The following is a 27052-nucleotide window of genomic DNA, read 5'->3' on the forward strand; positions in this document are numbered from 1 at the left end:
CTAATTAAAGAGAAATTAATGAAGATCCACCTTTCCCATATGGACTTTTAATATCCTGTTATATTTTCCCCATAATGAAAGTTAAATGTGTTTTTCAAAACATTCTCTGCAATGTTCTTGTCTAAAAAATAATAATCAATGAAAACCTCTCAATGAGCAGAGTCATTTTCATTATTTTCCCTGGACTTTTTGATTCTGCAAAGAGTCACGTGCCTTAGGCCGTGCATGTAGCCTGCTGAGCCTCTAACACTGAAGGGCCAGGACCAGGACGCCCGACCGTCTCCACAGCTGGAAGAAGGATTCCAAGCCAGCTGATGCCCTTCCAGAGTCGCCTGGGGCCCGGATGCTGTGGAGCTGGGGTTTTGGGCTACTGAGCTCTAAGGCGGAGTTGTGGGACAAAAAAAGAAGCACTTTGGGGAGCCAGAAGGGCTGGCGTGAGAGAGAAGGCAGGCTGTGCCCACTGCCCAGTGGGGAGGGGCCAGCCCTCGTCCATCCGTCCCGCCCTCCAGTCTTCCTCAGAGCGGGGAGGCAGGCTCAGCTCACTGTCTTCGGCTTCTTTATTTGAAAGGCACCAATAATACAGACAGGAGAGAATCAAGTTGGAGCCAGAACAGGTACTGGAGAGAGAGCTGGGCCAGAGCCGGGAGCTGCTTATGAGCAACAGCTGGGAGCCACCTCTTGTATTCACAGAGCTAAGGCCACAGTCCCTGCAAGGGATGAGGAGGGAGTCGTGTGTTGAATCACAGAGAAAATTAGTTGTTTACGGTCATTTACGTTGGGAATTATTCTTATACAATCTGCCCTTGTTTCATTTGGCTCTGATTAGATGTTGATGAGATCATGAATATGCTTATCATCAAAGAGCCTGGCAAGCCCTTGAAAGCAGGAAGACCAGAAGAGATGGGAAATGATGAATGGTTGTAGCAGCTTGCTCCTTAGGAGTGGAGACTGGGCTGCTTAGCATGGAGCCAACAGGATGGAGAAAGTGTCTCTCCAGTTATAAAGGGAGCTTGGGAATATAGGAAAATTGCTGTCGACAGGCCTCCCTCTGGAGGAGGAGGACAAGGGGTCGGAGCCGTACAAAGTCATCGACTGCTTCAAGGGCCTCCTGGAGAGAGGAGAGGAGGGGAGCTGTCTCAGATCTGGGGCAGGGGCATTTGAAGGAGCATGCCCACTGAGCTGGCAGAGCTGAGAGGGTTCAGGAGCTATGCAGCAGAAAGGGGTGTCAGCATCCTCTGGTCCCTCCCTGGTGGAGCTGCCATTGGATCCCCTGGCAGGACACTAGGGCCCTGAGCAGCTTGGACAGAAAGCCCCTGGAAGTGGGAGGGCTGAAAAAATCGATGTGGCCTGGAAGCGGGAGGGGCTGAGAAAATAAAGTGTGAAGCGGGAGGGGAGCTAGAAATCGATGTGTGTGCAAATGAGGGAGGGGGCTAGAAATCAGTCGCACGGTCTGGAGAAGCGGAGGGGCTAGAAAATCGATCGTCTAAAACCAGGAGAATAAAATGATGCGGTCGACCAGGAGAATAAAGAAAAATCGTCGTCACAAACAGGAAGAACTGAAATCCGGTCACGATAAATAGGAGGAACTAAAGTGATAAAACTGGGAGAAATCGATGCGTCACAAAATAGGAGAACAAAGCGTATTTTAAATGGGAGAACTGGTAAATGAGGAACTAAAGCATCAACAGGAGAATTTCAGTAATAATACAAACAAAATTAAAAGCATCAATAAATAAGGAAGAACGAATGAGGAGAACTGAAAAATGGAGTAATACAAATGGGAGGGAGCTAGAAATGATGTTAAAATGGGAGGAGCTGTGGAAATCTGATGTCTACAAATAAGGGGAAGTAATAATGAATTAAATATTACAAATGAGGGAGACTAGAAAGAAATAAGTAAATGAAATGCAAGTAGGGAGGAGGGCCTAAATGGAGAGGAAATCAAATTAGTATTGATGAGGGAGTATGGTGTAATACAAACCCAGGAGGCTGAAAATCATATGTGTGCAAATGAGGAGGGCTGTAAATCGATGTGTGGGAGGGATGGTGTGTGTCTAGAGTGGGGAGGGGGCTGTGAAATCAAATGTCACAGAGTCGAGGCCTTTAATGAAGTATCTCGTGCAAATGAGGAGAATAATAAGAAGTAATAATACAAACAAGGAGGGCCTAATAAATCGATAATATTACAGAAGCGGGAGGGGCTGTGTGAATTAAGCCGGGGAGGGCTAGAGAAAATCGATGTGTCACAGAGTAGGAAGGGCTGTAGAGTAGCGATGCAAGGCAGGAGGGCTGGCTAAAATCGATGTGGTACAGAGTGGGAGGATGCTGTATGGAAATTGTATTGACAGAGCAGGGAGGGCTGTGGAAATCGATGTGTGCAGGCAGGAGGGATAATGGTGAATTGGCCGTGGTACAGAGCTGTGAGGGTCTGTGGAAATTGCGTGTGCACACGGGGAGGGGTTGTGTGTGCAGAGCAGGAGGGGCTGTGGAAATTTTGTGTGCAGAGCTGTGAGGAACTCTGGAATCTTGCATGCAGAGCCACACTTCAGTGTCTGAGCTCAGAAAGGGAGCCGGTGGGTGCTGGAAGGAACAGTGCCTGGACTGCCTGAGACCGTCTGGGCCTTGTCAGGGCACCTTGGTGCTTTTCCATTACCTCCCTCATTCCCTTTCATCTTCACTCGGGGTTTGAGGAACCGCAATTAGCAGATGGTTCGAGGTCTATTAGCCAGCGCCTCCCCTCACCCCCTCCAATGCCATTGGAGTCAGAGATTGGATTTCTTAATGACAGAAGAATTAAGTAATAGGCTTGAGCAGGGCCGCAGGCAGCCGTGTGAAGCCATGTGCAAAATTGATATTTCAACAAGCCTGATAACGTATTAGGGCAATGGCCCTGCCGTGTCGCAGAGCCACACAATGAATCTTCCTCCAAGGGCCTGCGGGTGCCTATCACGGGGTCGGCGGCACTCACGAGGCCCCTCGCCGTCCAGGAACCTGTCAGTCTCTTCCCAAAGTGTCCGGGAAACAGCAGGTCCCCAGACTGTATGGAGGAGGGTGGGAGGAGCTGAGTGGACCCACAGGGGCCAGTGGCAGGCACAAGGCACTCGCCCGTCACCGAGGGTTCGTGGGGTGGGGGCTGCAGGGTTTCCCGGGGGAAACGTGGGCATGGGTTCCATGCTGTCCCAGGAGCTCTGCAGATGGTGCCCTTAGAAACCCAGGCCTACGACACGTCCGCCGTGGGCTCCGGACCACGAGGTCATCCATAGCCGTCTCACACTTTGATTTGTAACTTCAACTGGAAGTACAGGAGCCCTAGACAAGATGCTGGGTGACCATTTTATGAAGATCAATGTTATTCAGGACTGAATTCTTGTCCGAAATAATTTGTATAAAATACGGTCACGTTAGATGAGAATCTGTGCGGAATTATCAGCTAATGGGTGTTGAATTGTGGAAACCCCTGGCTTTTTTCGCGGAATAATTGAACACGACGTCTTCTATACTGGACTGTGAGGTTCCTGAGCACAGGAAGGGGCTCCCGCTGGGCCGGTGCCTCCTGGGCAGTTCTCTCCGCCCCCCCCCACCGTGGTCAACGTGTCCTCAAAGGAGCAGGGAGAATCCCTGAAGACTGGGCGGCCCCCCACCGCCGCCAAGACCCCTCCCCGCTGGGCCTGCACACCCCAGCCCATCCCAGTGAGCTGCCCACGGTGTTTCGGGCCCTGTGTGCTCTCCCCCGGGATGTCCTTCTTGTCCTGGAAAGCCAGCAGGCACCGTGAGTCCCTTCAGTCCTGAACCACCACCAGCTCCTCTCCTGCACCTGAGACCCCGCCTTCCCCCAGAGCAAATTCTCCTGAGGACGTGAGACCACCCGAGAAGGGGGTGTCCTGGCCCCACTGCCCCAAAGTGGGTTCTGAAAGGAAAAGAGAGAAGTGAACGCCAGGGTGCCGCATGTCCACTCTCCTCTTGGTGCTTTCCCGGGGAGCCCCCACCCAGGAAGGACCCCCAACCTCCCCACACTCCCCAGCCCCCCCGGGGAGACTTCACCCAGGAAGGACCCCCACCCTCCCCAGGCCCTGGCCTTCCTGGGTCCCCGGGGCCCTGAGGTCTCCCCTGCAGCAGGGAGGAGACTGGCCAAGAAGGACCCCTTCAAGGCTGATGCTCAGGGGCACCCACCTCCCTGCCCCTGCTTAGGGTCCCCGCAGTTACTGCTAGGTCGGGGAAGGAAGCCCCCAGTGATGTCTCCAGCTTTGGGAGTCTGTAGGAGAGTGTCTTCCTCACGAGATACTTTGCACAGGGTGCTGAGGCCTCGGGACGGCACTGACTAAAGACCTGTGGGTAGCCCCTCCTCCCACCTTACCTGCACCCTGCAAAGCTTTTCCTAGAGTCTCACTGAGCCCAAAAATGAAAGGCAAAACAAACCAGAACTGTTGCCCAGGGTTCTGTTACTATTTCTACTTCAAAGGTGAGGATGGGAGACAGTGAAGGGCTTGAGCCCACATTGTTGGTGTATTCCGTGGGCAGGAGCACTGAGAGCGGGTGGTCCCAGCAGGCACCTGTGGGCCTGAGACCATTGCAACTGATCCCTCGGCCTGCACCAATGGAGGGGGGTGGCCAGGAGGGTCCAGTGAGGGCCAGGAGGGTCCAGTTATGGGGTCCCCGCTTCTCCCCACCACTGAATCAACACCGTCTGCTCTCTTGGGCACTAACAGCCCCGTGATTCACTGTCCCTGCAGCTGTGGCCTGGGGTTCTTGGCAGGACCCCGCTAAGCATCGCATCAGTGCAGGTGTGTGCAGGGAACTCACGGGAGCAACCAGCAGGTCTTCTGGGCACCAGGAGCTTCCTGGTCTCACAGGTCCTGGGGCAGCTCTGTGATGACGATGGCAGGGGCTCAGGAAGGGACCCCGAAGTCCACACCTGCGTGAGGCTGCACGCGTCACATCTACTCCACTCCCGGACTCAACGCCTGTGCTCAGCCCTTAGCCCGGCCCAGAGGGAGCCTGGAATGGGAGGAGGGGCTATCCCAGGCCCACTGGCTGGTAAGACGGTCACTCCTTGACCACCAACAAGTTAGAGAACTGCAGCAGAGGTGAAGTGTCCACACCACCTGCCAGCTCTTATGCGGTGCAACCCGCCCACGCAGAGGGTTCTGTTCCTCGTGCAGCCTGAACCCCCCTCCGCTGGAGTTCCAGGTGCTGGGAAGAGCATCCACTCAGGGAGTGGCCAAGACGGGCGGGGGCACCAGCGTCTGCCAGGTATGAGCACAAGGCAGCCTCCTGGGGCCCTGAGCCAGCCTGCGGCTTGATCTCTGATGCTGTCCTCTCCTGGTCCTTGGAACCCTAGGGGTCCCCAATCCCCTCAGCTGGTGGGCCTCGGGGAGGGCAACTCACTTAGCACAGCTACTGAGGGGCAGGTGCATCTTCACACCCTAAGATACAGAAGCAAATCCGTAGTGAGGCAAGGCCCTGGGAGGGGGTGACAGGGAGGGGAGCGGTCTCCTAAAAGCGGAGAATGGGGAGGAGTTCCTCCGGGAGCTGCAGCCAGATGGCAAGAACCATGGGAGGAGATGCAATGGGGAGGAGGGTGAAGCAGGCGCGGGGAGGAGGGTGGCAAGGCGCAGGGGGAGGGGAGGGAGGGTGGCAGGCCGCGGGGGAGGAGGCAGAGGGAGGTGAAAGGCCGCAGAGGGAGTCGCAAAACACACAGGAGCCCTCCTCCTGCCGAACCCCAGCAGTGGGGAGTGCACACCTGGGAGAGACTGGGAGTGGTGGGCATGCACAGGGGCTGGCTTTCGTCTTAGAGGACCGGCAGGGGGGTTGGGGGCTTTCTGGGCTGAGTCCACTCCACTCCCAACCCCCAGCCTCAGCCCAGTCAGGGGGTCATCCTGGCTCCCCTGCAGCAGAGACCTCTCTTCAGGGAGCAGAAGGTGTCCCAGTGCAGCGGGCCTGCTGCTGAGAGGGGCTGGCCTGGGGGGCTGCAGAGACCCTGGCCCCAAGAAGGGCTTCTTCCTCGGGCAGATCAAAGGTCAGCCTGAGGCCGAGCAGCCACCACAGAGAGCCTTCAGGGAGCAGCACGGGCCAGGTGAAAACAGATCCCTCCTCTCACAGTTCACAGGGAGAAACCTGAGACCAAGGCAAGGATGGGCTGCGTCCCCGGGGACCTGAGGGCCCTTCCCAATGCTGGCGGCTCCTGGTGCTCTGCAGCCTGTGACTGCCTCCCTCCAAGCTGTCTCTGTCTTCCAACAGCGGACATCTCCCCTCTGTGTGCCCGTGTCCCCGCTGTGTGCCCGTGTCCCCACTATGGCCTTCCCAGGCCACCCCAATCCGACACCCTCCCCTCCTCTGTCAGAGCAGCTCCCCCGTCACAGCAGGTTGCAGAAGGGGGAGCCCCAGTGACCCAGACCTTCAGGCCACTCCACAGGCCCTGGGGTGGGTGGTCCTGTGGCTTGCAATGGTACCCAGACCGGGCAGGCAGGAGGAGCTGGGCATGTGGCCTGTCCAGAGAGGGGCACAGCACAGAGGCGACCATCACCCTCCAGGCGCCGGGGAAGCCACCTTGGCAGGGGCCCTGTGGTGAGGGTCTCTCAGTACTCAGGGGCTGCCCACACCAGGTCAGCACAACCCAGCCAGGACACACAGGCCCAGCGTGGGGACAAGTCCTGCCTCCGGGAGGCTGGGAGTGGCCCCTCCCTCGAGGCTGACCCGTGGAAGGAGGCGCAGGAGGAGGCGGTGGTTCCCTGTCACTTCCCTCCCTTGCCACATTTTGTCTCTCTCCCCGCTCCTGTCACTGTCCTTCCTCGGGCTCAGATTCCCCTGGCACTGCCCTCTGAGGCCCTCAGGGCCGGGCTGCACCGGCTTTCCCCGGACACGCTGAGTCCTGTTCTGTCCTCCAGCGTTGCCCCAGATGGTGGTTTAAGCCCCTGTCACCCAGCACAGATCCCAACCTCCCCCTCAGATGGCCCACCTGCCCCTTGCGTGGGGGTTCCTGGAATGGAGTCAGGTCTGAGGAGGGGAGACTGGCTTCGGGACGGAGGAGCAGGGTAAAGGACAAACATCCCATACCCGGGAGTGTCCCGGAGACGGGCCGGCCGGAGCTGGGAGCCAGAGTTGGGAGCCGCCACACCAGGCAGCCGGCAGCGAGGCAGAGCCCAGGTGTCCGGCACCCCACGCGGCTGCAGCCTCTCCTTCCTCCGGTGACCTCGCCGGCCTCCTGGTTCCCAGCGCTGTCTCCCCTGATTAACGAAGCCATAGCTCATTCCCCACGCGCGACGCTGCCCTGGCTTCCGCGGCTAATTCTGCCACATAATGGAACTTGAACGCTGCCTAATTTCCAAATTAAACCCAGATGGATGGCCCGGCCTCTCCTGGTGGCACAGGCTGTGGGGGCAGACGCGCTGCCCCTGGTGGTTTGGAAGCAGTGTGGGTCACAGGCGGCCACCCTGGGAGGTCCCCCCTTTGATCCTCCTGGGACCCTGGCCCTCGGCTGCGATTCCCTGTGTCTGAGACCAGATGCTTTGGGGAGGTGAGGGTGGCAGAGGCTGCACCCGTCCTGGTATCTGCCACCGGGGCCTCCTCAGGGCTCCAGACAGTGTTGGCCTCAGCGTTGGGAAACTCATCCTCCTGGGGCTGAGGCCAGGGGTCCTTGGAGGCGACACTCCTGCTGCCCAGAAACTCACTGGCTCATGCTGAGCACCCCAGGACCTCCGTACCATGACCCAACCCTCCCTGAGTCGGGCAGGGAGGCAGAGACAGAGCCGGCCTTGTGTGGACAGCGGCACCCAGAGGGCCCTGAGCAGAGCTCTCGGAGGTGAGTGGATTCAGCTCGATGGCGGGTCCAACCCCAGCCTCCTGCAGCCGGCCTGGGGTCTCCTGGGAAAACCGGCAGGAACCAGACACTCAAGGGGACCAGGGAGCGAACAGAGCAGGAGGAGCCTTGAGCCCCGTCTCGCTTCAGCCTCCAGACTCCAGCCAGAGCTGCCGACCTGCCCAGGCCCAGCTGTGTGGAGGGAGCAGGGTGGGTTCTGGAGCCCGGTGGGGTCCCGTTTGCCTCCCCTTGGTCTCTCCGGCCGGGCTCCTCTGCTCTGTGGCCGCACAGCCAGGTCCCAGCCAAAGGCACCTGGCCGGGCCCTGGACGGAGGCTGATGTTGGTCACTGCATAGCCCTGCAGGCCTGTCTGCCCCGGGATCCGGGTCTGGGACCTCAGCCTGTCAGACACTGTCAGGATGTGAGGGGCCCTCCTCCTCCAAGAGATGGTGGTGGCAGGTGCCCAGGTCACCCGCGGGGCCCTCCAGGCAGCCAGGGACACCCTTCTTCCCAACCCTGCCGTTTGTTCCCTCATGGTGCTCTCCCTCACTGCCATTAGTGAGACCTGCCTCCCGGGGTCCTCCTCCCCTACCAGCCCTCCTCCCTCCCGGCCTCCTTCCCTTCCCTCCTCTGCCTTCCTCCCTCCCTCCTCCTGGCTACTCTCCTCCTGTCCTCCCCCATCTCCTCCACTCCTTTCCTTTTTCCCCTCCCCTCCCTCTCTCCTCACCTCCCCCACTCCTTTCTCCTCTCTTGGGACAGGAGGACATGAAGACAACACAATCCCAAACTCAAGTTCCCTTTGAGCCCTGAAGTCACCGGGTCTTATTCACCTTCCCGTCCCCTCCCTCCCTCCCTTCCTTCCTTCCTCCCTGCTTCCTTCTTTCCTTCCTTCTTTCCTTCCTTCCTAGCTTCTTCCTTCCTTCCTTCTTCCTTCCTTCCTTCCTTTTCTTCCTTCCTTCCTCTCTTCTTCCTTCCTCCCTCCTTCCTTCCTCCCTCCCTCCCTTCGTTCCCCCCTCCCTCCCTCCCTCCCTCCTTTCCTTTCTTCCTTCCTTTCCTCCCTCTTTCTTTTTTTCAATGGGGTCTCACTATGTTGCCCGTCTGGCCTTGAACTGCAAGTGATCCTTCCTCCTGGCCCTACAAAAGTGCTGGAATTACAGGTGTGAGCCACTATGCCTGGCCTTCCATTACCTTTTTTGAAACCTCATTTTGAGTATACATTTGAGGTGATTCTATTTTTTGGCAATAGGCAGGCTACTGTGAACATTCTTGTGTCTGTTTTTGGTGGGCATTTCTTTGGGCACGACCCTAAGACTGGGTCCTCTGAGGAAACCACATGCGTATGTTTAAAGAAAGCAGGTAACGCCAAAAACTCTCGAAGGTGTGGGTCCCGTCACCTGCTGATCAGCAGAGCTGAGTCAGGGCTCCCGGCTCCCCAGCACCCGGCAGAGCTCAGAGTCAGGGCTCCCGGCTCCCCAGCACCCGGCAGAGCTGAGTCAGGGCTCCCGACTCCCCAGCACCCGGCAGAGCTGAGTCAGGGCTCCCAGCTCCCCAGCACCTGGCAGAGCTCAGAGTCAGGGCTCCCAGCTCCCCAGCACCCAGCAGAGCTCAGAGTCAGGGCTCAACTCACTCCCTTTCCCGTAGCATCCAGGTGGCTGTGCCAAGGGGTCTCGCTGCCACTTGATGCAGGGGTTCCTGGTGACTGATATGCTGGGCCCCTCTCTGCTGGGTTCTCTCTCTATCTGCACTGGTCTCTCTGGTGATGCGGGGATGCTCTGTGGGGAGGGCCTCTGCCAGGTTCTCCCTCCGTCTGCATTGGTTTCTTAGGTGGCATGGGGTTCTCTGTGGGGAAGTTCTCTGCTCTGTCTCACTCTGTCTGCAATTACCTCTTTGATGGTCTGAGGTTTCTCTGTGGGGAAGGTCTCTGCCAGGTTCTCGCTCTGTCTGCACTGGTCTCCCTGGTGGTGTGGGGTTCTCTGCGGGGAAGGCTCTTCCTGGTTGGTCCCTGGCTGACTCTGTTCTACGTTTCAGGATTCACAGCTTCCCTGCCAGCCTTTCCGGGACTGCTGGGCTGTGGCCCTGTGCACCCTCCACCTTGCAGCTCACAATTCCTTATCTGAACGCCCATGTCCTCATCGCTGCATTGACAACTCCCTTTCTCCTGGCCTGGGGTCCTTCCTCATGGTCTGGGGTCCTTCCTCCTGGCCTGTGGTCCTTCCTCATGGTCTGGGGCCCCTGAAGCCATGACATGCAGCCTTTTTCTCTCTGATTTCACCTCCTCTGTCCCCCAACTGGACACAGCGCTGTGCCTTCAGAACCCACTGACCCCATCTCCTCACAGAGACCCTGGTGTCTGGTTCTCACGGGCCCAGCCCCAAGGAAACGTAGGCTGCGGTCCTCAGCACGGGAGGAGGAACAAGGACTGGCAGCTGGTGTTCTGAGGAGTGAGCTCTCTGAATGGAGAAGGAGGCAAACCCGCAGGCCCAGCGTGCCCCTGCACCATGGGCCACAATGGAAAGGTCATACATGATATGGCTTTAAGCAGAAAACCAGGGCAGCAGGACAGCAAAGGAAGGGTCTTGGGGAAAGCCCCAAGCTGGGCAGGGACTTTGAAGGTTGCTTTGTGGGAGGCTGGCTTGTGGGAGGCTGCTTTGTGGTGGGCACGGAGTATGGAGGTCAGGATCAAAACCATTTTTAACAAGCCAGCCCCCTCCCCACTGCCAGGTTGGGAATTTGGGAGAAAGCGGCGGCAGGAGGCATCTGGGGTCTCGGGAGATGAGGCAGCAGACAATTGTGCTGGTCCTCCAGGCTCTTCCCCCGGTTCATCCTTCCAGCCATCTTAGTTACTATGGTAGCAAGAATTTGTCATGTTCTCTTGCTTGTTGAGTTTTTTTTTTCTTTTTTCTAAATAAAGTCTCAATCTCACCATGAGCTCCTGTCTACACGGATTTGCTTCTGGCCAAGGGCCACTCAGGACCCGGAAGTTCTGTGCAGAGTCTGCACAGTGGCCACAGAGCCCCAGGCCGGGGGAGCCTGTGTCTCAGCCCCTCCCCACTCACACTGAAAGGTCCTCTCCTCGACCCAGGGGGAGGAGGGGAGAGGTGGGGTCAGGAACGTGCCCCTCTCCCCCACACTGGAGTTCAGACCTCACACATCGCCCTCCCCTGGAGGACAGGTCTGTCCTGGCTTCTGCCTGCCTGGCCCCTGAGCCCGTCTGTTCCATGGGTCAGTCATGACCCCAGAGTTCACAGCTGGCCCCTCAGCCTGCCTTTCCTTTAATGGAGCCCCCGTGCGTCCTGACCCAACACCTGCGGAAGCTAGAAGAGCTCTTATTCCTCCTCCCACGTGGGTGGTCAGCACTGTGGGGGCTTCTTTTCTGCCCCAGGTCCTCTTGGCCCCAAGCCCACCAGTCCAGGACTTGCCCCTCTGCACCCCCACAACACAGATGCTAGCACTGTGGGCACCCTGGGGCCACTCCCCTCCACCGTTATCCATCACTGGCCCTCTCCACCCAGACAGGCTGGAGCAGAGACCCTGGTGGCACATCATTCCTCCAGTGAGACTGGGCGGACCCTGGCTGACCCCACACACCTGCAGATGATCGAGGGGCCCTGAATTCTGAGCTCCACTCCTGCAAGAAACACAGCAGGCCACTGTCGATTGCAATTACTCTAGGCTCATTAGTTTTGACTTCAGGTATTTAGCAGACGCTTTCACACTCAATAGCCATATATTTGAGAAATCAGCGTGTTTTGGACACAATGTCTGTGCTAGACAGAATTCTAAGGTGACCTCCAAGATTCCTGCCCCAGAGTACACCCTCTGAATAAGCTCCTCTCCACCAGTGTGTGTGGGAAGCCGGGGCTGTGAATGTGACGGGAAATTACTCCAGGGATTACCTATTAATCCGTTTACTTTGAGTTAATCAAAAGGGATTGCCTAGGTAAGCCTGACCTAATCAGCTGAGCCCTTTGAAAGAAGGTAAGCGTCAGAGAGATGTGGTCTTGCTGTCCTATTTTGTTTTCCTCTAAACGCTTTTTAGTTTTGCTTTGACATGTTAGGACAATGGTCACTTCAAATCAATGGCATGAAGTAGAAATGAAGATTCCTTTTTTCCATGGGGATTGACTAGGCAATTTACTGAGGCACCCTTCCTTTCTCTGATGAATATTCGGCATATGTGTGGGTCTATTTCAGGCCTTCACATTCTGTTCCATTGATTCGTTTGTCTAACTTCATGCTAATACCATGGTGTCTACATTGCTTTGGCTTTACAGAGAGTCTTGGAGTTTGGTGGTTGGTCTTCGGTTATCTCTCCCACTGGTTGTCTTATCTCTTCTGTATCACTTGACTTTCCTTGTTCACTTTAAAGTCACCTTAGGTGTTTCTACAAAAGAAATATAAAGGAGTTTTAAATGAAATTATAATGAATCTGTAGCTCAATGTGGGAGGAACTGACATGTTGATACTGTGTCTTCCAATCCATGAAGATGGTACATCTCCACATTTATTGAGACCTTCTTAGTTTCTCTTGGCAATGTTTATTTTTCTTTAATGTGGATTTCTTGCACATATGTCAGTCGATATTTAATTTTCAATGCAATTGTAGATAGTACCTTTTAAAATAACTGTTTAATTGTTTGTTACAAGTATATGGAAATAATATTTAGTTTTTATATTGGCCTTGATAAATTCACTAATTAAATCTAATGACTTGCTTATAGACTTCCTTGAATTTTCTTCACACATAATCATGTCATCTACAAAGATATTACTTCTTTCTCTCTTTCTAGTTTTTGTATCTCTTTTCATTTTTCTCCACATAGCACTGCCAAGGGTCTCCAGTACGATGTTGAATGTGAGTGGCCACAGTGAAAAGTTGTTGGCCCATTCCTGATTTTAGGAACAAATGCGCTCACTTTAACAGGAAACAGCCCTGTGAGGCTGGGAGGTCAATTTGCAGTTGTAAATCAGCCACATACAGAATGAGACTCTGGGTTTGGGTTTCACTCTCAGCCCTGCAGCTACAGGAGGGAAGGGTTTCTTTCAGAGCAGACATAGAAGCTTTCAGGTTATTTGTGTAGTGATTGAGCTGGGAATTCTAGTCCCTGAGCTTATCCGTTTCTTTCCCCACTTTGTCCATCAACATTAGGAGAAACCAGTAAATCTCAATATACTCATTATTTGGACAAGAATGCTCAAAAGTATAGTATACACAGGCCCTCAGAACCTTGACTCTTAGGAGTATTGAATTAGGAGCATCCCATGGTGATATTCTGCATTTCTCTCTTGCCACTTCATGCATGGACCAGGACTCCCTCCTCGACCAAACTTCAGTCAGGCTCCTCAGAGCCCTCTTCTCAATGAGGCCTTGGCCTGAGCCTGCTCCCCTTACCAGCTCAGTTTTAGCAAAGAATCCTGCTAAGATAGTTTAACAAGAATCCCCCCCTCCATTATCAAATTCCACCCCCCTCCTCGCTCTCAATATCTGAGGACCTCTCCCTGCCTTGTGAAGCATCCTATTGAGTCAGTTTAGCAAGAATCCCCTGAAGCTTGCTACCTCATCAACTTCCTCTTGCTAATTTTCCATCCACTGATCTCCTCACCATGCCTGCTGGTTCAAGTCTCCAGCTGTCTTTGCTGTGGTCAGAGTTGAATTCAATTTCTCTCCTCCATTGCGATCATTTTTAATACATTCATTCTTGCCATTTTTTTAACAAATGTCTGGCATAATTTTTTTACTCAACACCACAGACTATTAGTGCTCTCCTCACTATTGGAAACAGAATCATTCATGGTTTAAACATAATCAGTTTAGATAACCAAATTCCAGAAACCTTAGAACAAATTCAGAAGGCTCAGTCTTAGATTTTCTTCCTCTAGAACCAATCTCTGTCCCCACATCTGTGTTGGAGTTCTCCAGAAAAACAGAGCTAATGGTCCAGATGGAGATAGATAGATGACAGATGGGTAGATAGATGGATAGATAGATGGGTAGATAGATGATAGATAGATAGATAGATAGATAGATAGATAGATAGATAGATAGATAGAGATATTAAGGAAACTGGCTCACACAATTCTAGAGGCTGGCGAGTCTGAAATTTGTAGGATAGGCTGGCAGCCTGGAAACTCCGGCAGGGCTTCCTTGTTGCCATCTGGGGTTAGAATTCCTTCTTTATCAGGAAACAGTCTTGATTCTTAAGTGTTCAACTGATTAGACAAGGCCCACCCACATTGTGGAAGGTCAACTGCTTTACTCAAAGTCTACTATTTTAAATATTAATCACACCGAAAAATGCCTTCATGGTAACACCTTGACTGCTGTTTGACCAAATAATTGAGCACTGTAACCTAGCCGAATAGACACAGGAAGTTAACCATCACGGGCGGAGAGCTTCAGTACTTTGACCTTAACTATAATATTTGCAATAGGTTTTATTCGTAGATGCCCCTTACAGAATTAAGGACATTTTTTTTTCTATTCTAGTTTACTATGAGTTATCATAAATTGACTGACATTTTTTTCCTGAAATATGATCGCTCCCCTGCTTTATTCTAATAAGGTGGTAGATTTCATCCATTGATTTTTTTTTCTTGATCTTAAACCAATCTTATAGTTTTTGGGTAAATTCCACTTGGCCAAGACATATTACCCTTTTTTATATATCTCTGGCTGTGATTTGCTAATATAGATTGTAGAATTTTTGCTGCTATGTTTCTCAGTCAATTTTAGTTTTGTTTACTATTATAATTTATTGTTTAGCTATTTAGTACTAATTTTTACTAAGCACTGTATCATAACGATTTCCCCATAAACTTTGGGAGGCCAAACCAGAACACTCAGACAGCCTTCTCACATGCAAGCAACAGAAAGCAAGTCCAGCCATTTTAGCAAAAAAAAAAAAAAAAAAAAAAAAGAGAGAGAGAGAGAGAAATATATTCCTCTTGCATAGCTTGCAGCCCTTCTAGAAGGGCTGAGAAACCAGGCGTGGTGGCCACAAACTCAGGGTCACTGCATAGGATCAGAACCCCTAAGACAGAACCACAGAGAGACACAGAACCCCTGAGACAGAGCCACAGAGAGACAGAACCCTTGTGCCACCAGACTCACCCTGGAGCTTGCCTTCCTGTGCTGGCCCCACGGATGCTGGGTGCTGCTGCTGCGTCTGCAGAGTAGCTGTTCTTCAGCCATTAGCCACTGCTGCTCTCAGCAAAGCCGTCCTCCCAGGGTCTTTGCCAGCCCCTGGTTGCTCAACTCTGCTGGGAGCATTGACTGCAGGACCTGGGCCATGGCCCTTTCTCTCTCTGCAAGGAGGGCTGGAAAACTGGGGCTCTGACCTCGACATAAGAGAGTTCCTCCCAAGACTTACACAAAGAAGCCAGAGTCTCCTAACCCATTTAGGGTTACAGATTCTAGGGTGGGGGCCAAATTTTTAAAAATATATGTATGCACATCCATTCATATACATGAACACATATATATACACATATAGGTACCCAGTAGCTCACAAATACTGATCAAATGGCTACATCACAGTTCATATCATCTTTCCATATTTTTGGACCTTTAGATTATTTCAGTTGTTGAGCTGTTCATAGAGCTTTGGATAAAAGTTTTATTTTACTTAGAATTATAACCTTAATATTTATCATTAGAATGCCAGTACCAAGACAAAATGAATACATATTTTAGAAATTCACTCCCATCCTCCCCATAAGTGGCACAGAAAGAGCAATCTAGAACTGACAGAAAGAGCTGTCTAGAATTGACAGAAAGAGCAGTCTAGAATTGATAGAGCTGTCTAGAATTGACAGAAAGAGCTGTTTAGAATTGACAGAAAGAACAATGTAGAATTGACAGAAAGAGCGGTCTAGAATTGACAGAAAGAGCTGTCTAGAATTGACAGAAATCGTTGTCTAGAATTGACAGAAAGAAAAATGTAGAATTGACAGAAAGAGCAGTCTGGAATTGACAGAAAGAGCAGTCTAGAATTGAAAGAAAGAGCAGTCTAGAATTGGAGGTATCCACGCGTATGAGCATTCCTGCACTCGCAGGCCCGGAGACACGCCAGGAGCCACGACGAACACTCCTGTGCATTGCTGTCTTTGGTTTCCATCCGCCCAGCTGTCCCATGTGGCTCCACGCACTGCCTTTGCGCCTCTGTGCGGTGCTCACTCTGGCCACAGCCGCCATTCGTGTGTGAGTTTCTCATCCATGGTGATTGTCAACCTTTTGCCAGGTTTGCCATGAGTGCAACTTTATCTTTTTTTTTTTTTTTTTTTCCGCCTTCTAGGATTGGTTATCTGCATATTAGGTATACACTGAGTTCTACATTTCTCTGCATTCTGACCACATCTTTACTTACTATTTCCTTGATCGTGTGTAATCTTAATGGCAGGAACAAAACAGATAATTTTAATGTCATGTGGAGATGTTCAGCAATTGTAGGTGAGGAAGCTCAGCTCAGAGGTGTCTTCCTGCAGGTAGGGACATTGCCACCAAGTCTAGAGGGTCGAGCACAGGGAGAAAGGCTTCTGGAGAAGGAGAGCTGAGCAGTGCAGGTGGAGGCAGCAGCTAGAGCCGTGGTGGAGAGGCCAGGAGCCTGCCGTGTGCCAGCTGTCTGCGACCAGCGTGGCACTGGCTAGAGATGCGTCCAGTCAGAGCGGGGCGGATCTCCCAGGGAGAATGCAACACATACTTGGGTGTCAGAGAGTCACCCAGGCCAGACTGCAGGTACGGAGACCCTCTGGAAGCTGAGCGCAGGGGAAGTCCTTGGGAATTACAAATGTTAGGAAAGAGGGGTGCATTTGGGAAGGACTTGGGGAGTAAAATTAGCAGCACCTGGGGACAGAGGAAGTTGGCCTGATGTCCAGGCTTCTGATGGGGTCATCGCAGAGATGGGGGTTTTAGGCCACTGAGATGGCACTACAAGCGAACAGGCTCAGGGGAACCTATCTCCATACAAGATGGATTTAAAGGGCAGAGGAACGTAGACATGATGTGAAGGTAGCATTGTGATAGACACCAGGGAAGGCCTCAGGGGTGGGCAGGGGGCACAGGTCTGATGGATGGAGCTTTTCACCTGCCCGGATGCCAGACATTTGTGGCTTGGGCCAGTGCCAGTGGTCCAGATGGAGAAAACTTAGTGGCTTTCAGAGACGTCCAGGATGTGAAATAGACAAGACTTACTGATGTTTGGGATATCAGGGGACAGGAACAAAGGCGACCCAGGTCGAAAGCACTGTCGGATTGCTGGGCTGAGACATGGAGGAGGAGGAGGACAGCCAGAGACCTGCCCCTGTGTCCTCCCTCGTCTCACAGCACACGGAGAGCCACCTCAGGGAGAGTTTCATAGCTGGGGTGGGTCCTGAGCTGTGGGTCCTGAGGGACCGTCCACCCCTCAGCTCTGACCCCCTAGGGCTGACCAGAGGCCCATTTCTGCCGCAGACACCGTCCAGGCCTCTGACGCCTCCTGACTCATTCCCAGACACACTCAGGCATCTGCTGAAACTACCACCCTGTAAGTCCCCACCTGTCCTCTGCATTTGCTGTGTGGGATTCCAGAGGAAACCCCGTTTGCCTCCCAGGACAGCTCTCAAGACGCCAAGTGGCTTCCTATTGATTGCAAAGCCCGCCCGTGCTCCTGCATCAACTACAGAGTTGGACTTCTTCTTCCCCAAGGTATTTCTTTAAACAATGTTTTCAAGAGGGCAGAAAGACTGGAGCAGGTGTGGGAAGTCCTCAGCTTCACTCAGGGAGAGGCTGCGCCCCCCATTACAGCCCCTGCAGAGTGGACCAGCGCTGCCACGAACAACGCCTGGCCCATCCCTGGGCTGCGTTTGCGGCAGTGGGGACTTCGAGGGTGGGGCGTTGGCATCGAGAAAACAATTCAATATAATTTGAGATGTAACAGAGACACAAATAACATCTCTTTCTCTGTCAAGACTTCGTCTAGGAACTATTTTTGAAAGAAGCCGAGGAATGGAAGAAAAACCTGAGAGAAAATTCTGAAATATAATAAAATTGAACTAACGTCAAACTACCTTGGAGGCCGGAGAAGTTAATTACATCATCCTAGAACTGCGCGGTCTGCAGAGACGCGGAGCTAACGTCTATTTTTCCTTCTAGAGCAGATCTCAGGCCGCGAATTCAGCTGGAAATTCTAGTGCAGGATAACAGTGCTTTTTTTTTTTATTGACCAAATTGGGCAAATGAAACAAAAAATGTATCGAGTCACTGCTTTGTGCAGACGTTGTGCTTGGTGCTGGGACTGAGATGAATTGATTGTGGTCTCTGCCTTCAGGGGTCCCGAGTCCCCGTGGGTGGGACATGAAAGCTGAGGGCCATTGTCAGGGCTGGATCAACACAGGTCCAGAGTGAGGGGTCCCAAGGCAGAGAAACTCACTCACCCTGGGCAAGGGCATCCAGGGAGACTTCCTGGGGGAGGCGGCCAGGCAACTGAGTGAGGAAATTGGATACCCCGGAGGTGCCCAGATGGGAGGACGGCCATAGCACCATCACACGCCCAACGCACCTGTCTGTGCTTTCCCCTCTTAGCAGATGGCTATTGATTGGTGTCGGAATGGGGAGACACAGGCCAGTGTGAGGGCTGCAGGGTGAAGCTTTGGGGTGCAGCAGCCTCTGTGGCCTGAGCCCTGCAGGGAGGGTGGGGGTCCCAGTGTCAGGACTCCCTGGTGCTGGGGATGTCACCACTCCCACCCCGACCTCGGTGTCCCCACTGTGAGGGGGAAGCAGTAGGAGAGAACTGCAAAGCCTTAGGGCCAGCACGGCCTCTTCTTGTAGGACCCGGCTGCTGTGCAGCCTCCTGCAGGCCTGTGCTTCCCGGATGCAACCTATGCAGTGTTTCCTGGGCCCTGTCCTGAGAAGCCCCAACTCCCACTGCCCATGGTGAGGCTCAGGATTCCGCATGTTCTACACCAATTCTGAGAAATCTCCCCGGAGACTCCTTCCCTGGCAGACCCCTCGAGGGACTCTAGGAAAACCAAATGCTACCCCTTAGACATTCAGGCAGCAAATGCTCATTGAAAATCTGCTGTGTGTCTGGCGCAAGTGCGCACATGCACACACACACACACACACAAAGGTGCAATGTTGTGTCTGAATTCTAGGTATGAAAGTTTGCATATCCACCTGTCTAACCACCTATCATTTATCCATCTGTCATCTTTTTATCTCCTATATTTATCTCTTATCTATCTGTTACTCACTGATCTCTGTATCTGTCTATTATCTGTGGATCCATCTACCTCTGTCTTTATATCAGTCTGTATCTGACTGTGTATCTCTCTGTCTGCTGTGTGCAGCTTAATCTGCTATAACTGAAAATGAGAGCGGCCAGAGCTGGTGTGACAAGTGGGGGTCCCCTGAGCTTTCTAGGTTTTAGTTTCTCACCCCACTCTCGATCCCCTAACCATGCTCGCCTTCTTTCCTCTGCTTCCTTACTTTTATGATCACATGACACAGGACAAGACTGCTGAGCTGTAGAGCCAGGGCCTCAGGTACACAACAGAACAACCAGGAAGCAGGAGCTCCACAAATCCCCCCTGGATGGATGGGTGAATAGACGAATGGATGGATAGATGAAAAGATGAATGGGTAGGTGGATGACAGACAGCTGTGTGTGTGTGGATAATGAATGGATGGGTGAAAAGATGGATAGGTGGGTGGATGGCAGATGGGTGGGTGGGTAGATGACACATGGATGGATGGATGGATGGATGGATGGGTATAGGGATGGAGGGATGGATGGATGGATGGATTGGTGGATGGGTGAAGGATGGATGGATGAAGGGATGGAGGGATGGGTGGGAGGGCAAACGGGTGAAGGGATGGATGGATGAGGATGGATTCATGGATGGATTGATAAATGGATTCATGGATGGGTAGACGATGGATGGATGGATGGATGGAGGGATGGGTGGATGATGAATTGATTGATGAGTGAATGATGGATGGATGAGTGGAATATAGATGGATGGAGGGGGGATGATGGATTAATGGTTGACTGGATGATGGATGGATGGGTGGGTGGATGATGGATGGGTGGATGGATGGATGGATTGACAAATGGGTGTATGATGGATGGATTGATGGACTGGTGGATGGTGAATGGATTGATAGATGGGTGGATTATGCATGACTGGCTGGATGGATGGACTGATGGATGGGTAGATGATGGATGGATGAATAGATGGGTGGAGGGATGGGTTGGTGGGTTGGTGGACGATTGATGGGAACAGGTATTGTGGAGGTTGCCATTGTTGCCCTCCTTCCTTGAGAGGGTTTGAGTGAGAACCAACAGAGTTGCCTGTGCTCTGTGCCCACCAGAATTTTGACCCTAGCTTCCTCAAGGGGCCCCTGCTCCTCCTTGTCGTGAAGAATCTCAGTTGCTTGAATTAGACACTGAGAAAGACACACCAGCAATTTCACTGTAAAGATTTGGACAGTAGGAGGAAAACAAGTGAGTTACAGTTGCCCTTAAAATAAAATTTACTCTCGGAAACAATTTGCTAAAATGACCTCAACATAAACATATTTTTTCTCCAGAAATAAAGCTTAGAACCAAAGGCCCCCTGAGCAATTGGAATAATTGCTTCAATCTTTTCATTTTACAGATGAGACACAGGCCCAGCAAGGCCAGGAGTGAGCTGAGCAGCGTGGCCATTGGCCATTGGTGGGTGTCCGGGGCTCACATGCCTCCCACACATGCCTGGGCCCTCAGCATCTCACCACTGCCGTGGGAAGGACTGGCCATCCACCCCAGAGGACATGCTGGCCCAAATGCATTACCATCGATCCCAGTGTGGAGACCCACAGTGGAGGCCCACGGAGGTCTGGCCAATCCCCTTGGCAGCAGAGGAAGGGATGAGAGCCAGCGAGGGCAGCCCATGTACCCCTGTTAGAGGAGGCGTATTCCCGAGGCTGATGTTCATCCTCCAGAGTGATGCCTGCAAAGGCCGAACTCCTTCTGACACCCACTGCACCGCCTGCGCAGGGGAGAAGAGCTGGTCTGGCAGGTACCCAACCAAGTGTGCGGCCTGCGCCTTCCTTTCTCCCTCTGGGCTCAGCCGCCGCAGGGCCCCCACAGCTTTTCCAGGGACTGGCTCCTCACCACCACGTGAGACTGCAGGCCCCAGGCTGTTTCAGTCCCGGGGAGCCTGCTGAGGGCTGGGACTCACTCTTCCCTGGGCTGCTTGTCCAACACATCCGCGCCTTCCCTTCCAGCCCAGCCTCTCTCAGTAACCAAGCCAACGGCTTGTCCCCCAATCGTCTTCTGAACTGAAGGAGGCCACAGGTTAGAAGGGGGCTGGCAGAGGGGGCCGTGGGGTGGCCGTCAGGGCTGCACAAATGTGCTGTGTCTAAACACAAGCGGAGGACGCAGCTCCCTCTTGGGCCTGGATGCCACAGTAGCTTCCGCTCCCAGCCACAACTGCAGAGATTCTCTGTCTCTTCTCCCTCTGCTCTCTCTAGAGGGGACCATGCAGGCGTCCTCCCCTGTCCTTCACCCTCAAACTCGGCAGGTTTCCATCCTCCCAACAGGCCTCCCTCCTGTGGCCTCTGTGAGGTGCCCCCGTTCTCCTCTCCTTCACCTCAGGCTTCAGGGCTGGCCCCCACCTCTTCCCAAGGACCCTCTTGACAGGGACCCTCCTCTGCTCTCCTGCCCACTTCGCTGGGGCATCCCCCAGAAACCCTGGCAGCCAGCATGGGCTGACTGTCCATTGCCCACGTGCAGCCCACACGTCCCCCTGAACGCTGGGATGGTCTACCAGGCCATCAACTCAACACCTCCTCTTGGCTTCTTGAAAGCCTTGCACATCTCACTCTGTAATCCCAGCCTCCTACTGATCCACGAGAAACTGGAAACACGCGAGACCCAGGAAGTCCACGTCCATGTCCTGGTTCTAAAACGTGATTAACGGTCACCGGCAAGAGAAGATGAAGAGAAGATGGAATGCATTCATGGGGGTTGAGAACCTGCATGAAGCACAGGACTGTGACTGCAGTTTGTCCCTCAGCTCGGAGGGCACCGGGCTCCCCTCCCTTTGTCACTCCTGCGTGCCCACCCCCATGAGCCACAGCTGGGCCCACGTTGCTCCTGGACGCACAGCCTGCTCCCTAAACCCTGCCCAGCGTCTCGTCCCAGAGAGTCCAAGCTGCCATAGACAGCCGTGATATTTCCTCCCGGATGGCGACATTGCACTTCGTTTATCTATACTTTATTTCCATCTATCTGTAGTTTCCTAGTCAGTTTCCACAATGAAGTTATAATGTTTAGCAATAATTTTAAGTTACTTTACATTTTTCTAAGAGCAAAACTCAGTGAGAAAAGGAGAGAGGCCACTCCCTTTGCATTTCTTGGATAGAGAAGAAGGCACAAGAAAAATAAAGGCAACCCCGAGAGTCTCAGCGACCTGGACGCGGGGCCTGGAGTTTCTGTTCAGGAAACATTAACAATCGTATTAACACCCTTGTGGAATTTTAGAATTTTAGGGGAAAAGTAGTAAACAGGCACAAACATATAATATTACATGATTATAAGAAGCATGGTTTCTGAAGAAATTTTAACAGAACTTCATGCATGCACCAAAATATGCAGCAGCTGAATGAATAAAGCCTAGACGATCACAAATACAAGATCTGGATCAAAGGAGCATCCGTGAGAAATTCCGTCTGTTTCGGAATCAAATATATATCTGAGATTAAAAACTAAAACAGGCAAAAGAATTGAATTGTGAAATAAATACACTCAATTCAGCAAATAATACAGATTGAACCTTAATCAGAGGCTGTGTGGTTGTTTTATTTCATGTCTGGGGATTCTCTTCAAAAACAATCATGTATCTGACGACAAATACCAGAAGCATAAAACTCGGTTGTGATTTTTACAGGCCTTTTTCTCCAATTCTAACCCAATACAATTAAAAATAGATCATAAAACGGTGAACAAAATTGTAAGCCCGTAGAAAAGAAGAATTGATTTGTGGACATCACTTGGCCCAGAACCCAAGACATGCCAGACGTTTTAAACTCACCACAAAGTGAGGAAGCCCATCGCTTACTCGCCCGACGCAGCTCAGAGAATGTCACAGGTGCTGGAGGAAGATGGAGTGTCTCCCTGGTTAAAGTGGAAAACTGTACAGTTAGGTGTTTAATAATAAAGAAAGGCAGTAAAACACCAAATAAGAGACAAAAGGGAGATTCACAAGATGAAAGTTAATTAATTTCAAGACAAAAAAAGGCTTAGAAAACATGCCTAAATCCAATAATTGTTTCTTTGAATAGACGCATGAATACAGGACTCCTGCTGAACCTGATGAAGGAAAAAAGAAAAAATCAGGTGTGCAGATCAGAACATAACTAAAATGACAGACACACACAATTAAATGATGAAGCCAGAGTTTCATGCAACTTGCGACTGGCCTGTCCCTGACAGCGTTTCTCATAATTATTGTCACCCTAAGTAGTGTTTTAGGCTTTTTTTCCCCTAATCGTGACCCCCTTTACTAATTAAATTTTGCAACCATAGACAGGCAGTATCTCATTCATGCACTAGGGTCCCTGCAGTACCACGGGCCCCTGTGATGTCTAAGATCTCTTGTTCTGGCTTGAAATGCATGATATATGTGAAGGCCCACATATTATATGGTGAAGTATCTTACAGGTGTAAATCAAGCTCACTAACCATGAAAAGACATTCCTATCCTATCACCTCAACCAGAGCCCCCTTCCTCACAACCCAGAGGAACAGGGTCGAAGCTGGATTGTCAAGGTTCTCAACTCCCTGTACCAAGCGTCTTTAGGGGATCCTGGAGCAGCCCCTCTTCCCTGGCAATGGCCACCCTCTGACCCTTGCAGTGTTAATGCCCAGTGGGTTCACCTTGCCCACTGCCTACAACCAGGAATAAACAAAGACAGTTTAAAAGTTAAAAGAAGGCTGGGCACGGTGGCTCACACCTGTAATCCCAGCACTTTGAGAGGCTGAGGTGGGCAGATCACAAGGTCAGGAGATCGAGACCATCCTGGCCAACATGGTGAAACCTCGTCTCTGCTGAAAATACAAAACTTAACTGGGCATGGTGGTGTGTGCCTGTAGTCCCAGCTACTGGGGAGGCTGAGGCAGGAGAATCGCTTGAAACAGGGAGTCGGAGGTTGCAGTGAGCCGAGATTGCACCACTGCACTCCAGCCTGGGCGACAGAGCAAGACTCCATCTCAAAAAAAAAAAAAAAAAAAAAAAAAAAGTTAAAAGGAAAATGGAGTCAGGTCTAATCTATTTCACAAACATAATTTTCTCAGTTATAGTTTTTGCAAAGGCAAAACAAGCAGCTTGCCTAGGCTGTGCACACAGCATCCCAGTGCAGCCTGGAGAGTGGGGACCCACGAGACCACGGAGGCCACAGAAGCAGGACACTTGCTGGAGGACCCCTGGGGCCCTGGAGAGTAGGCTGGAGGGAAGGAGGGGCTACAGTCCCCCTGGGTCACATTCCTTGACCTGAGACCCCCTTGCCTCACACGGGAGGCTGGAGGAGGGCAGAGCCTGTGAAGTGAGACACTCAGTTATGAGGACGGCATGTTTATGGAAATAAAATTGGGACCACAGAGGAAGCACCTGCCCAGCCAACTGTAAATCACCAGCATCAGCCCAAGGGGAAGCAGGGGGACGAGAAACTTGGTCTGAGAACATCACTTTCAATAAGGCATCGTGACAGTCGGTTTCACAGATGAGTTACACGCAACGTTAGAGGCAAGGACATTACAGGATTGCTGAGCCAACACCGTGTCGCAGGAAAAGGTGAGCAGTGCCTGATCTCACTTTGGAAGCGAGCATAACTGGAATACCTGTATCTTCAACATCGTACAAAGGAGGAAATTACATTCCAGCCCCAACGTTGACATGAATGTCAAGAATTCTAAGTATCAGGATGGCAAATAGAATGTGGAAATGTAACAGACAAATAGAACAATTTAACAACGTAGTATTTTTTCCAGAAACATAAACGCGATTTAATATTAGGATATTCAACAACCTAATTCACTCAATCTATAAAGCAGAGGAAAAATAAAATGATATGAACAGATCCCCAAAAGACATTTTGTTAATTCAGCAAGCAGTCTAATACCCACTATACAATATAAGAATACAAAGAGCTGGCTCACGCCTGTAACCCCAGCACTTTGGGAGGCCGAGGCTGGCGGATCACGAGGTCAGGAGATGGAGACCATCCCGGTTAACACGGTGAAACTCCATCTCTACTAAAAATACAAAAAAAAATTAACCAGGCGTGGTGGCGGGCGCCTGTAATCCTGGCTACTCCGGAGGCTGAGGCAGGAGAATGGCATGAACCCAGGAAGAGGAGCTTGCAGTGAACCGAGATCGCGCCACTGCACTCCAGCCTAGGTGACTGAGCGAGACTCCATCTCAAAAAAAAAAAAAATTAAAATTAAAATTAAAAAAAATACAAAAATTAGCCAGGAGTGGTGGCAGGCACCTGTAATCCCAGCTACTTGGGAGGCTGAGGCAGGAGAATCTCTTAAGCCAGGAGGCGGAGGTTGCAGTGAGCTGAGGTGGCACCATTGCACTTCAGCCTGGGTGACAGAGCGAGACTCCATTTCAAAAAAAAAAAAAAAATCCAGAAGAAGGACAGAAAGGAGAAAAAGAGGAAAGGAAAATAGTTGGAATAAACAAACAAAAAGGAAATAATAAGATGGTGGACCTAAAAGTAAACACATCAGTAGTTATGTTAAATGCAAATGGCTTAAACACACCAATTAAATGACGGACAGTGTCAGAATGGATAAAGAAGCTTGGCCCAGACTTTCGTCATCTATAAGAAGCTCACTTCAAATCAAAAACAGCTAGAGTGGTTATATCAGCATCAAACAATTCCTTATTTGTTTGTTTAATCCCTTTTAAAGTGTTTTTGTTTATTCCTGGTTGTAGGCAGCGGGCAAGGTGAACCCACTGGGCATTAACACTGCAAGGGTCAGAGGGCGGCCATTGCCGGGGAAGAGGGGCTGCTCCAGGGCCCCCTAAATACAGTTGGCACAAGGAGTTGAGAACCCTGACAATCCAGCTTCGGCCCTATTCCTCTGGGTTGTGAGGAAGGGGGCTCTGGTTGAGGTGAGAGGATACGAATGTCTTCTCATGGTTAGTGAGCTTGATTTACACCTGTAAGATTCTTCACCATATAATATGTGGGCCTTCACTTACATCATGCATTTCAAGCCTCAGCATAAACAACAGTTCTGAGCATGAAGAGGGGACATTGCACAGTGATAAGGGGGTTAGTTCACCAAGAAGACGTAACGATGCTCAGGGAGTATGTGCCTGATAACCACTTCAAAATAAACAGAACTAAGAGGACAAACAGACAAACTCACGGATAGAGTTGGACATGTCAACAGAGACTGGTGGAGCTAGGAGCTAGAACGTTGGAAAGACCAAAAAAAGCCCAATAACACCATCAACTAAGTGGCCCTCCAGCAAGAGCAAAAACCTGGTGCATTCCTGAGAGGCCATATCCTGGACTGTAAAACCAACCTTCACAACCTTCAAAACACAGAAATCACAAAAAGTGTGACTTCATACTGGCTGTAATGTAATTAAACCGACAACAACAGAAAGTCGACAGGAAAACATCCAAACACTTGGAAATTAAGGAACCCACCTTTCAGGAATCCATGAGTCACAGACACAGCCTCAATGGGAATTAACATCTATTCTGACCCGGCCGGGCGCGGTGGCTCACACACTTAATCCCAGCACTTTGGGAGGCTGAGGCAGGTGAATCACTTGAGGTCAGGAGTTCGGGACCAGCCTGGCCAACATAGTGAAACCCCGTCTCTACTAAAAATACAAAAAAATATATTAGCCAGGTGTGGTGGCGGGCGCCTGTAATCCCAGCTACTCGGGAGGCTGAGGCAGGAGACTCTGAGCCTGGGAGGCGAAAGGTGGAGAGAGCCGAGATTGCGCCACTGCCCTCCAGCCTGGGTGACAGAGTGAGACTCCATCTCAAAAAGCAAAACAAAACAAAATTCTGACCTCAAAAAAAATGAAAATTCGTGACATCCAAATGCACAGAACGTAGCTGAAGTGGTGTCGGGAAGGAAACAGAGAGTGTGTTCTCTGAGTGTTCTTCACTCCTGTGAGGAAGGAGAAGGGTCTGAAAATCCACAACACAAGCTTTAACTTTAAGAAATGAGAAACAGATGAGAGAAAACAAACCAAAATCAAGTGG

This window comes from Papio anubis, chromosome 16, assembly GCF_008728515.1.
Source record: "Papio anubis isolate 15944 chromosome 16, Panubis1.0, whole genome shotgun sequence".
NCBI lineage: Eukaryota > Metazoa > Chordata > Mammalia > Primates > Cercopithecidae > Papio > Papio anubis.